The sequence below is a fragment of the Nicotiana tabacum genome, chromosome 1 (assembly GCF_000715075.1).
Source record: "Nicotiana tabacum cultivar K326 chromosome 1, ASM71507v2, whole genome shotgun sequence".
Classification (NCBI taxonomy): domain Eukaryota; kingdom Viridiplantae; phylum Streptophyta; class Magnoliopsida; order Solanales; family Solanaceae; genus Nicotiana; species Nicotiana tabacum.
Window position 1 is genome coordinate 88,871,663 of NC_134080.1, and position 13,742 is coordinate 88,885,404.

Here is a 13,742-nt window from a genome sequence, read left to right on the forward strand (position 1 = left end):
TTGTGTGCAATTCCGATGGTGGAGAATGAATTAAATCTCCGTGTATCTGGCACTGATGACATCTCGCTCCATGGTAAGCCAATAATTTGCGCACAAAATTGATACAATCTCGCTCCATGGTAAGCCAATAATATCCTGCTCGGAGAATTTTCTTTGTCAGTACATATCCGCTCATATGTGGTCCGCAGACTCCCAAATGTACTTCGGACATGACAACCGTAGCTTGTCTAGCATCTATGCATCTTAATAATCCAAGGTCTGGTGTTCTCTTATACAAAACTCCTCCACTTAAGAAGAATCCATTTGCCAACCGTCGAATTGTTCTTTTTTGATCCCCCGTGGCTTGCACTGGATATATCCACATTCTAATGTACTCCTTGATATCGTGGAACCATGGTTCGCCATCAAGTTCTTCTTCAATCATGTTACAATAAGCATGCTGATCTCGGACTTGAATATGCAGAGGATCAACATAAGCTTTGTCCGGATGGTGCAACATTGATGCCAGGGTAGCCAAAGCATCGGCGACCTCATTATGGAGCCTTGGAATATACCTGAACTCCACTGATCGAAACCATTGACAAAGATCATGCAAGCATTGTCGGTACGGTATGAGCTTCAAATCTCGTGTTTCCCATTCTCCTTCAATTTGATGTACCAGAAGATCTGAGTCTCCCAAGACCAAGACTTCCTGGATATCTATGTCTACAACTAGCCTTAGACCCAAAATACAGGCTTCATACTCAGCCATATTATTGGTGCAATAAAACCGAAGCTGAGCCGTAACAGGATAGTGATGCCCTGTTTCAGAAATAAGCACAGCTCCTATTCCGACTCCTTTCATGTTGGCAGCCCCATCAAAGAAAAGTTTCCAGCCTGGTTTTTCAATTTGCTCCAGTTCATCGATATGCATCACTTCTTCATCGGGAAAATAAGTTCTCAATGGCTCGTAATCTTCATCGACCGGGTTTTCGGCCAAATAATCGGCCAATACTTGGGCTTTCATCGCAGTCCGAGTCACATAGATGATGTCAAACTCTGTGAGCAAGATTTGCCACTTCGCAAGTCTTCCTGTCGGCATAGGCTTTTGAAAGATATACTTCAACGGATCCAGGCATGAAATGAGGTAAGTAGTGTAGGATGACAAATAATGTTTCAATTTCTGAGCCACCCAAGTTAGGGCACAACACTTCCTTTCCAGATGAGTGTACTTAACCTCATAAGCCGTGAACTTCTTGCTAAGATAGTAGATGGCATGTTCCTTTCTGCCGGTGATGTCATGCTGCCCCAGTACACAGCCAAATGAATTGTCCAAGACTGTCAAGTAAAGAATCAAAAGGTCTTCCTGGTTCTGGCGGAACCAGCACGGGTGGGTTTGACAAGTATCCTTTTATCTTATCAAATGCTTCTTGACACTCATCAGTCCACTTGACCGCAGCATCCTTCTTCAGCAATTTGAAAATAGGCTCACAAGTTGTCGTGAGCTGAGCAATAAACCTGCTGATGTAGTTCAACTTCTCTAACAGACTTATCACTTCAGTCTTGTTCCTTGGAGGTGGCAATTCTTGGATGGATTTGATCTTTGATGGGTCCAACTCGATGCCTCGCCGACTGACTATGAATCCTAATAGCTTTCCGGATGGAACACCAAATGCGCACTTGGTAAGGTTAAGCTTGAGGTTGTACCTACGAAGTCAGGAAGAATTTCTTCAAATCCCCAACGTGGTCGGCCTGACGCTTTGACTTTATGATCACATCATCCATGTATACCTCAATCTCCTTGTGTATCATATCATGAAACACCGTAGTCATTGCTCTCATGTAAGTTGCCCCGACGTTCTTCAAACCAAATGGCATTACCCGGTAGCAGTAAGTTCCCCATGGTGTGATGAATGCCATCTTTTCTGCATCTTCTTCATCCATTAGAATCTGATGATACCCTGCATAACAATCCACAAAAGATCCAATCTCACGCTTGGCACAATTATCGATCAAAATGTGGATATTGGGTAGTGGGAAGTTATCCTTCGGACTTGCTTTGTTGAGATCGTGGTAATCGACGCATACTCTGATCTTGCCGTCCTTCTTTGGCACAGGCACAACATTAGCCGACAAAACAGGATATCGAGTGACCTGAATAACCTTTGCATCCAACTGCTTGGTGATTTCTTCTTTAATCTTCATACTCATATCAGTTTTGAATTTCCTCAACTTTTGCTTGACGGGAGGAAATGCTGGATCAGTGGGCAATTTGTGGACTACTAAATCAATGCTCAAACCCGGCATATCATCATACGACCATGCAAAAACATCTTTGTATTCGATGAGTGCTTTGATTAACTCTTTCCGGATCTTTGGCTCGAGATGGACACTTATTTTAGTCTTTCTGATATTGTCTGTGTCTCCTAAATTGATGGTTTCTGTTTCATTCAGGTTGGGTTTGGGTTTTTCTTCGAAGTGAATTAACTCCTTACTAATCTCTTCGAAGGCTTCATCTTCATCGTGTTCTGATTTATAGTCACAATCTACTTCTTGAATTATTATTTCGGAATCAGATTGATTTTTAAGACTGGGTTGAGGATTCCTCATGCATGTCATGCCATTAGAACCAGCGTAAAAAGAACTGTACAGAAAAGAAAAGAAAAACAAAAGAAAAACTATCAGGAATGATAGAGAAAGGGAAACTGCATTTCATTGAATGATGAAAGATAACAAGGTTTGCACACTTCAAACAGACTGAAAGATAAAAAAAACTGGATTACAACCCTGGAATAACCCAGACAAACTGAAGGAAACTCAAGATAAACTACCAAGACTCCTTCCGAGTAGGGAGAGGAGTAGCCTTCCAATTGTTAAGCTTTGTTTTTGGCCCGACAAATTGCACTTCCGCGTTGCTAGAACCCTCTCCAATTTCCACCATGTTCACACTATCGAACAACTTCTCAAATCTTTCAATTAACTCCTTGTCAGGATCAGTCACAGAACTGGGAATTGCTGTTACTGGGCGACTTCTGGTACCATACTTGACAAATGATTTGGGAAGACGTGAGACTGGCTTTGAAAGGACCCATGCCTCCTGTTTTAGCTTTCTGGCCTTTCTTATATCTGCGGCAGTGGGTTTGAATCCCAAACCAAATGTTCCTAAGTTTTCGGGAAGGGACACCAGTTGTATGATGCCTTGCAAAGATGATCCCAAACCTTTACCGAGTACAAAACCATTCTTCAACATCTCATGGGATACCATGACTGATGCGGCGGTTATCTTTAGATTTGGAATGTATTTCCCCTCCGGAACTTTCTCTACTAATATCGTGTCAGAAACCTGGTAGACCCATGGTCCCTGGTCATCTTCCACTTCAATGACCGGTACAATGGCATTGCTGCGAGCACATAAACTGTCTTCCCCATGCACCACTATTTCTTGTCTATCCCATTCAAATTTGACTACCTGGTGTAGTGTTGATGGGACTGCTTTAGCAGCGTGGATCCATGGTCGACCCAACAACATATTATAGGAAACAGCTATATCCAGCACCTGAAACTCCATTGTGAACTCAATTGGCCCTATCGTCAGCTCCAGCACTATGTCCCCAACTGAATCTTTACCTCCGCCGTCAAATCCCCGCACGCAAATACTATTCTTATGGATCCTCTCATCTTCTATTTTCAACTTGCTTAGAGTGGAGAGGGGACAGATGTTTGCGCTTGACCCGTTGTCAACCAATACCCGGGTCACCACAGAGTTCTCACATTTTAATGTGAGGTAAAGAGCTCTGTTGTGCTCAGTACCATCTACAGGCAATTCATCATCGGAAAATGTGACTCTGTTTACTTCGAAGATTTTGTTGACTATTTTTTCTAAGTGATTCACGGAGATCTTATCGGGAACATGCGCCTAATTCAAGATCTTCATTAAAGCTTGATGGTGCTCATCCGAATGGATCAATAATGACAATAGAGAAATTTGAGCAGGCGTCTTTTTTAATTGTTCCACGATAGAGTAGTCCTGTAGCTTCATCTTCCTCAAGAATTCTTCTGCTTCTTCTTCAGTTACGGCTTTCTTTACTAGCGCTGGATTATTTTTAGCTCTTCTTAAATCCTCGGGAGTAAAACACCTTCTCGAGCGAGTCAAACCTTGTACTTCACAGATTTCTTCTTTGACTTCCTTCCCTTTGTACATCACTGTTACCCGTTCGTAATTCCATGGAATAGCCTTGCTGTTGATTATTGGTAACTGGGTTACTGGCTTGATGATAACATGGTCTGCATGAGCACCTTCCACGATTATGACGGGTTTGCTAGCCGCTCCTTGTACAATCACCTTCGCCCCTTCCTGTTTCGTCGCAACTTTGCTTAAAGACCCCTTTTCAACTGCCACAGATGGCTCAACACTCTTTTTGCATAGCTTGATCACCAACTTCTCACTTGCTAATTGTTCATCTGTCTTGACTCCACTAGACCGAATCATCATGACAGTCTGTGATGGCTTCTTGGGCTCTCCCTCCGCATGCACTATTTCGATCATATTTGTCTCCCGGTGGGCTGGCATTGGATTCTTGTTAATATTGGGCGCCTCGGGAGCTTGAACTTCAATTCTATTGGTATCAATAAGCTCCTGTATCGCACTTTTCAAGTGCCATTACTTTTTTGTATCATGACCCGGAGTACCAGAACAATACTCACAGCTGACAGTATAGTCAAGATTCTTTGGAAGAGGATTTGGCAGTTTGGACTGTATCGGCCTTAGCATATCTAGCTGTTTTAGCCTGTGGAACAGACTGGTGTATGATTCTCCCAACGGAGTAAAAGTTTTCTTTTTCTGCAATCTTTCACCCTTGAATGTTTGACTAGGCCGGAAACTTGGTCCGGGAGTGCTTTGGTAGGCTCGTGGATGTGGATAAGTATTTTGTAGGACGGGAGTACACCATTGAGTGTGGGCAGGAGATTGGTTGTATGTTTGTGCATGGTGGATGGAAAATGAGGTTCTAGTGGGGAATAGTAGTGTTGGGGTGGATTCTGGTGATAAGTTTGTTGGTGGGATCGAGGTTGATTGTAGTGGTAAGGCGAACCTCTGGATCCGGACCAAGTTCTTGAATCAACCATTGTTGCTTCCTCTCTCTTCTTCTTCCCAATCCCTCCTATGCCGCCCTGAATAGCCTGAGTAGTCGCTTTAATAGCCGAATAGCTCATGATTTTATTCGACTTGAGGCCTTCTTCTACCATGCCCCCCATCTTTACTACTTCGTTGAATGACTTTCCCACAGATGAGACCAAATGGCCATAGTAAGTAGGTTCCAAAGCCTGTAGGAAGTAATCTACCATCTCATTTTCCTTCATTGGGGGATCTACTCTTGCTGCTTTCTCCCTCCATCAGAAACCATATTCTCTGAAGCTTTCACTGTGCTTCTTCTCAAGTTTAGTCAAGGACAGTCGATCTGGAATGATCTCAAGATTGTATTGGAAGTGACAAGCAAATGCTTGCGCCAGATCATCCCATGTGTACCATCTCCCATGGTCTTGGCGGGTATACCATTCCAATGCTGATCCACTCAAACTCTGACTGAAGTAAGCCATTAACAATTTATCTTTTCCTCCAACTCCCCTCATCTTGCTGCAAAAACCCCTCAAGTGGGCTACGGGATCACCGTGCTCGTTGTATAGATTGAACTTGGGCATCTTGAAACCTGCCTGTAATTGCACATTCGGGAACAAACATAGGTCCTTGTAGGCCACACTGACTTGCCCTCCCAACCCCTGCATGTCTCTGAATGATTGTTCTAAGCTTTTAACTTTTCTGAACATCTCCTCATGTTCGGTATTTTTGACTAGTTTATCAGCTTCTATCGGGAGGTCAAAGCGAGGAGTATAGGAATGGGTTTCTAGAGCTTTGAAAGTGGGCTCCGAGGGGTAGTATTGGTTGTCCTGGGCTTGGAACATAGGCTCGCTAGGAGATTTGTGGAGTGTAGCTGGTGGAGGTGCTACGAAGACAGGAGTTACTGGTGGAGGAGGGTGTTGAATTGGTTTAGGGGGTAGAGATTGTGGTGTATGAGAAGTGGTGCCCCGGTAGTGTTGGTAAATGGGAAAGCCCGGGGATAGATCGGTGGTAGAATGATCCTGAGTTTGAGTCGGTGGTGGAGTGAAGGTAGGGTTAGCCGGGTAGGCGGATGGCGGTTGTCCTTTAGCCCAAGCCTGATACATTTCGGCCATTTGTTGTTTTAATTTGTACATCTCTTCTTTTATGGCGTTAACGTCCAACTCATCTCCTTCAATGAAACTGGTGTCTACATCTAGGATAGACATGATTATTTCTCCTTTGGATCTGGTTTGGTAGGGGTGGGTTGCCAGTATGCTTAGGTGTACTAACTGCTTGAATTCTGATACAACAACCAAACTTGTTAGTGATCAGAGTTTTAACAAATAAACAACCACACATAGGGATGCAATGCACCTAGGCAATTAGTCATTTCTACCATGTATTTGCTCGGTTGCCTGTGTCATCCCAGCTTTTCCTGACCTTTCCCTTTTATTGTCACTCACGCCTATCCCTTTTTTCATTTTATTCTTTTCTTTTGGTTGTGGTCGAATCTTATGAAGATTGCCTACGTATCATGACCCTGCATGAATCAAACCGAGCGTAGTTCTGGTGGAAACAATTATTATTACTTTTATTTATTCTAACAAACGAAACAGACATAAATGACATTACATTTGTACAATACTTTAAGAAAATGGTTTTAAAGACCCGACATGTACTAGAATATGACTATTATATGAAAAGTTCCAACAACTATGACTACGCTTCACTCCACAATCTTTTGCTTTTAATCACTGGAACATCTGCTCACAGTGGGGCTTGACCCGGCTGACCTCCTAGTGTACGGTACATCATCTCTAACTCCATTGGAAGATGATGGGCAAAAGTAGGTGCATGCTCTAAAAACCTCTCATAATCCATCCCTTGGCAGTTCACATAACTTTGAGAGGTGTAAACAACCAAATCATGGATTTGTGCTCTGAAGTCCTGGAGATTCTGGTCTTGGTTTTGTAACTGCTGTTAGTGAGTGGTGGCTATATCTCTTATGTGGCCCTCGCGATTCAATGTCGTCTCCAATTGAGCCCAAAGTCTGGCCTGATCGAGTCTTGCCTGTGCTCTCTCCCTATCAATATCTGCATGCTGATGTTCTCTATTGTACCATCTCATTTCTTCCAACTGTGCATGGAGTTGAGCTTCTGAATGTATCCAATGGTCCTTCTCTCTCTTGAATTGAGCCATTTCTTCTTCAAATCTCATTACTTGGTGTTCCTTACTAGATTTGGCCTCCTCATTTAACTTTATGATTTTTTCCTTAGGTTTATCTAACGCCTTTTCAGTCTTTGTCAAGATGGAGTCATAATCTTGCATTTTTCCATCAGATTGGCAATGATTCTCTGATCTTTCCAACTTCTTACTGGCGCTTCGGAGGCTTTCTTCATTTGTTGAAGCTGAGCACGGAGAGTTTTATTCTCGCAAATCAGAATCTTTTTTTCACCTTCTGCTTCTTGTGCTTGTAAGTCTTTCTCAAAATTGAGGTTTCTCAGGCTTTTTTCTAAGGCATGAATAGTCACTTTGTACCCCCTTTCTTTTTCACCCCAAGCCAACCGTTCTTGGGTTTTGTCATCAAAGGCTTGTATTCGCGGTCTTTTTATGAGCCTTCTGAGATCGGGTTTTGATCTTTTCTCAAACCACCTAGCATAACCTGGATCTATCTCACCTTTCGCAGGATCTGGAACTTGGGTATCATCTTTCAAGTATCGACAACCATTCCAAATCCACTAGATTAAAGCCTCAGGGAGTGTGGCTTCGGGGTGTAGTTCAATCACTTGCACACTCAAATCTTCATCATCAGGCACCACTTGGTATCTCCTTACCTGTCTTAGAACTCTCTGTGGCGCATACGGCTGGACACTTCTTAAACCCAACAATAGCAAATAACTCTTTAAGGTTGACATGTGTATCACCTCTCTTACCGGGAGCCATCCCAAAGTCCACTCAATTTGACTTGTCATTAAAGATCTTAAATGGGATATCCAGGCTTCCACCCCTTCTGGAGATTTATAATCTCTTATTCTTTATTCATAACTCTCGATGAATTTGTCCTTGCTTGGACCATACTGCATGAACTTGGGTTGATGTCGGAGATGTTCAGTCAACCACATTTGCAACAAAATATTGCACCCTTCGAAGAATTTTGCCCCAGACTTACACAAAGTCAACGCCCGATAAATGTCTGAGAGAATGATCGAGGCAAGAGTGTGATGTTCCTCGGACGTGAGGACTTGTACGACTCTGGCTATGTGAATATCAATCGTCCACTCTTTGTTTGTGAAGACCATGATTCCCAGAAAAGCCACCATGAAAGCGAAGCGACGGTGAATCTGTCAGGTGTCCTTGTTTTGTTTGTTAGTAAAGCCCTTTTCATGAATTTCAAACTCATCCGGCTTTCCGAACCTTGAATATAGGAAGTTGAAAGAATAACACCCTTTGACAACATTGCTTTTTCTGTTTGATTACTGATATTCAGAAGACCAAAGAATCGGTGTACAGAGGGAGATTTTGGGAATATAAGATTCTGGTTTCTCAAATCTCCGTCAAAACCGGAATATCCAGCTATTTCTTCTAAAGTGGGAGTAAGCTCGAAATCAGAGAAGCGAAAGACATTGTGAACAGGGTCCCAAAAAGTCACTAGTGTTGTAATCAAATCATCACGTGGTTTAACTTTCATAACATTTGTGAGAGCTCCCAAATACTTAATAACTCATTCCTGACAATCTCCTCCCAATTCATACCACCACATCTGAAGCTGAAATAGAAACCCATCTACATCTGTGAACGATGGGTTTTGGATGATGCTCATTTTGTACCTGTGAGTGATTTTAATTTTAAAAACCAAAATCAAGACTCTTTTTGAAAAAATCATTAATATTTCTAAAAATTCATATATAAAAAAAACACTTCGATGAAGAAGATTTAAAGGCTGTGTTTGCTAACCGGCAAAAAAAAAATTTATTTTTTTTTGAAAAAAATACCACCAAAGGCGGTTGTTCTTGCAAAAACAGCCTTCCAGCGCCCTTTTGGGGACATTCGGCATATTTTGGACAAGAATGGCATCGCCTTACTTATGACAACACAACGACATTTATGTACCCACATTTTTATTTATTTATTAGCTATTTATTTTTATATATTTTTTTTAATAGTTGGGCCCGATGTGGGTTGCCTACGTATCTCACATCCGGCGAGAATCAAACTTACGTAGTTCGTAATAAAAATGCCACTCTTAAAAGAGACAAAAAATTTCTTCTTTTTTTTCAAAATTTCGATAGTATTTTAAAATATTTTGGAAATTGTTTTTTTCTTTTCGAAAACAGCCAATTTTCTTTCTCGGTCCTCACATTGATTTTCCTTTTCTAACTTTTCCTATAATCTGGTCAACATGCAAATTCGAAACAAATGAATGCACAAGTAGCAAGTAAGATGCATCAGGATGATCTTTTCATTTCGGGTACATCTGTCCTAGACAGACCCAACCCCTATGTTGAGTCTCCGAAGTCAAATGCACATGATGCAAACAAACGTTCCTACTAGGGATCCGGCATGAAGCTGAGTTATTCTAAGTGTGAAACCTGGGGTATACTGTTCTAGACCAGGCTTACCCAAGCGGACAGCTCGAGCCAAAGTGGGGGCAACGTACCGGGAGCATGAAAGTCTACCCGGCCTAGTTACATGGCCCAACCTTGTTCTACTTGGTATGACTTCTAACAGAAAGGTGGGCCACGCGCACGTGTGCACCATAAATTCAGAAGACTCGGAAAGAAGAAGGGTTTCGTAACAGTTTATATATACAGTTCAGATAATATCAAAGCGGTAAAAAGCAACATTTCGCACATTAAGCACAAACATGTGAATAAAACTAGATAAAAAAAATAAAGCCAAATATAACAATTATTCTAAGCTCGAATTCTTAAACCCTAAACCAAAGATTCTGGTTTCTTGTCCCCAGTAGAGTCGCCAGAGCTGTCACACCTCCATTTTACCACCCCGAAAGATGATATAAGGGAGTTTTTTCCAATTAAAGTGACATTATTCAAAATGAGATTATTTATTTATTTTTATCAGAGTCTCCACTTGGAATAAATTATGGTGTCCCAAGTCACCGATTTATTTTAAATCCCGAATCGAGGAAATTTCGACTTTCCTTTTGAAGTCTGCGAACCAGAAAATTCTAAGTAAGGAATTCTGTTAACCCGGGAGAAGGTGTTAGGCATTCCCGGGTTCCGTGGTTCTAGCACGGTCGCTTAGCAATTTATACTTGGCTTTATTGTTTAATTACTCATTTTTAAAACCTATGTGCAATTATCTTTTTATCACTTTTAAATCACTTGAATTATGCGTAATTAAAGAATTGAGTTACGCGTACGTATACTCTTTTCTTTTGGCGCGTCAAAATTATGTCACGCGTACGTGTCCACAATCAATAACGCTTTGTTTATTTTATTAAGATAAGTTTGGTTGAGGTTGCGCGAATGCATACCTTGATTTTAACTTGGAAAATCATAACTATGTCACGCGGACGTGTACATAATCAAAAAAGAAATTGACTGGTTAACACCAACCTAAAGCATACTAGTGTATTCAGGATATTCCATTTACTTTTCCTTTTAGATTCGAGACATTTAGTTGTGTATTATTATATTTTGTTTCTATTACAAAGTGTCTTAAATTAGTTCCTGATTCATCCTCTCATAATTTTTTAGTACTCTTTTTATTTCTTGCAATGTTCTTGAATTAATTCGCAACTCGCATCACTTCCTCTCTTATGATTATTTTTCACTAATAGGCATAAAATATTCTATGCCTATTTAGTATACTCTTCGTGAAACCTTTTTGTTAAAATTGACATATAAACGCGAGCAACAACTCGGCCAAAATTCAGCCATGACCTTTTGTAACTAATTAACGTAATAAAAAGACATTAATTTGAAAATACAGTCACATAACTATCACAATCAAGAGAACCGATTATTGACTCTAAAAAATGGGAATCAACAAACTAATCCAATTCTTGAAACTATTTCAAACAAAATTATCCTAGTATTATCTCCTTTATATATATATATACTATTTTTATACTTTCCCTTTAAGACTAAATGCATGATCAAATTAACAATTTACATATATATATATATACACACACACACACACACACATTAAGACTAAATGCATGATCAAATTAACAATTTAAGGAAGTGATTTAAGATTACAAGAATAGCTCGGTCATTGACACTCTGTCGACTATATTTATTAGAATACTCGTTTCTTGGAATGATTCTTCTTTCAAACCATTAATTACAAAAACGATATTAAGAGCGTTAACACTAAATGTTAACATGGCTAGAACTTCTCAAATTCTTATACCATAAAATGTTTAAAAATATAGCGTTAACATATTTAGCAATATATATGAACCAAATATTAAAGAAATGAAGAGGAACCTTTTATGAAGATCAACATGGTAAAGTTCTTCCAAACAATCCATACCCCAAATTCAATATGCATAATTTAAACCACAGAGTTCAAGCAAACAATTCCCAATCTACCACAATTCTAACTTAAACGCATTAATGGAAAACTTATACATTTCGAGCTAAACTTGACTGACTAATACAGTACATCACAAGCAGAATCGAAAAGAAAATTTTACATGGATCAACCTAATATTGAATTTATGCTTTAAGACAACTTCTCATTTATTCTGCAAATCCATTACATAAACCACTGAGGTTCAAAATGTGTACCTGATGATAGCAAAGGAAACACCAAAGAAATGAAAGCTCAGCAGTCAGCAGAGATAGGAAGGAACAACCTAGTTTTAACCCAAGAAAACAGCTATTAACCCAGATAATTCAATGAAACAGTATATGGAAGATGGTTTTAGCCAATTCGAGATTGAAAACCAGAAAATAGAAATCAATGAAACAGTAATTTCCAGTTTTTTCAGTATTTTCAGAGTTATTTTTCTTTGTATTTTTAAGTACCATCATCTCTCTTCTGTATCTCTATCTTCGTGTGTTGATTTTTAGCCCCTTTAAATAGGCATTCAGCTTAGTGCCTTCTCCATTACCAATTCACTTTTTCATTTCTTTAATCATCCACTCAATTATCCACTCCACTAGTGTAATCCTAACCCTACTATCCACTAGAAACTTCTTTAATTAGGTAAACACTTGAATTAAACTTACATTAATCAGTCGATTATTATACATATTTAACTAAAATCAAGCTAATCCTTAATTTAACTGACCAAATTATTACACGAGATGCGATTTCTAAATTCTAAACAAACTGACCACACGAACTTATGAAACCAAAAACAAATTTACCAAACATTCTGAAAAACAAAACAACGAATAGAAGATAGTTTATACCAGAATATTGGTCGAGTTTAAATTGAAATCGACCAGAGAAAAGAAAAAAGAGATGGGGAAAGACAAACAATAGAATAATAATAATGAAAATAAACAAAAACTAGAAAAGAACTCACCGGACAGGCTCGAACTTGGAATTAGCACTCTGAATCAACCCAAAATAATACCAAACGTTTGTTCTTGGTACAAAACAAACGAGTGTCATTATTTTGTGATGAAACAGGCTTGAATAAGCCCAGAAATCCAGCCAAATGATATTTCATGCACTGGTCAGAACTTTAGGGTTCTAAGGCTCGATCTCAGATTCGATATTTGAAGAGTTCTGGATATATTCGAGGAAAACTAATGATATGAGGGGGTTGTGGAAGTTATGGGGTGTTAGTTTGGGGTCGATTGGGTAAACTAGGGTTTGGGTCCGATCTTTGATCTGAAATTCGAGGGATTCGAGGGGGATTTGAAGGGAATGGGTTATAGATTTAGAAAGAGGAGATCAAGGGGGTTCCATGGTGTAAAACTGGGGATGATTGGAGGTTGTCCGTCGCCGTGGGTGATTTTCGGCGGACGGTGGTGTGAGGTGGTGTATGTATTTGATCTCTGAAGAGAGACAAGTGAGGGGGTTTGGTATATTAAAATGAACGATTAATTTGAGCCGTTGGATGATCGAAATCCAACGGCTGTGATTGAATCCTTAATCGGAACGAGGTCGTTTTGGTTACATGGGTGCTAGACCGGTTCAGGGGCGGGGCGGGTCGGGTAATGGGGAAGGCTTGGGACCGTTCGATCAGGCTGATTCAACGGTTCCGATTAATTGAACCCAAACGACGTCGTTTGGTAGAGGCTGGAAACGGACCGGGTTGGGGAACGGATTGGGCTGGGATGTGTTTGGTTTAACCGGGTGCAAGGATTTGGGCCTGTGTAATTTTATCAAAACAACCCAGTCCGTTTCTTTCCTCTTTCATTTTCATTTCTCTTCATTTTTTCAAAATCCTTTTTTCTTCTTTTCCCAAAATTAAAATAAAATAAAATTATAAAACTTAAAAAAATACTAATTAACTCTAAATAATAATTATCACAAATAATTCAATACTAAATTAAAAGAAAATCACAAAATTTGACTAAAAATGCAAAAATATGTTATTATTTTTTTTTTTTTTGAATTTTTCCATTTTTGTAAAACACCTAATTATTAATTAATTCTAAAAAAGGTAAAAATCAAATCTTAAGTGCAGATGCTATATTTTTTTTGTATTTTTAATGTATTAATTAAATTAAACATG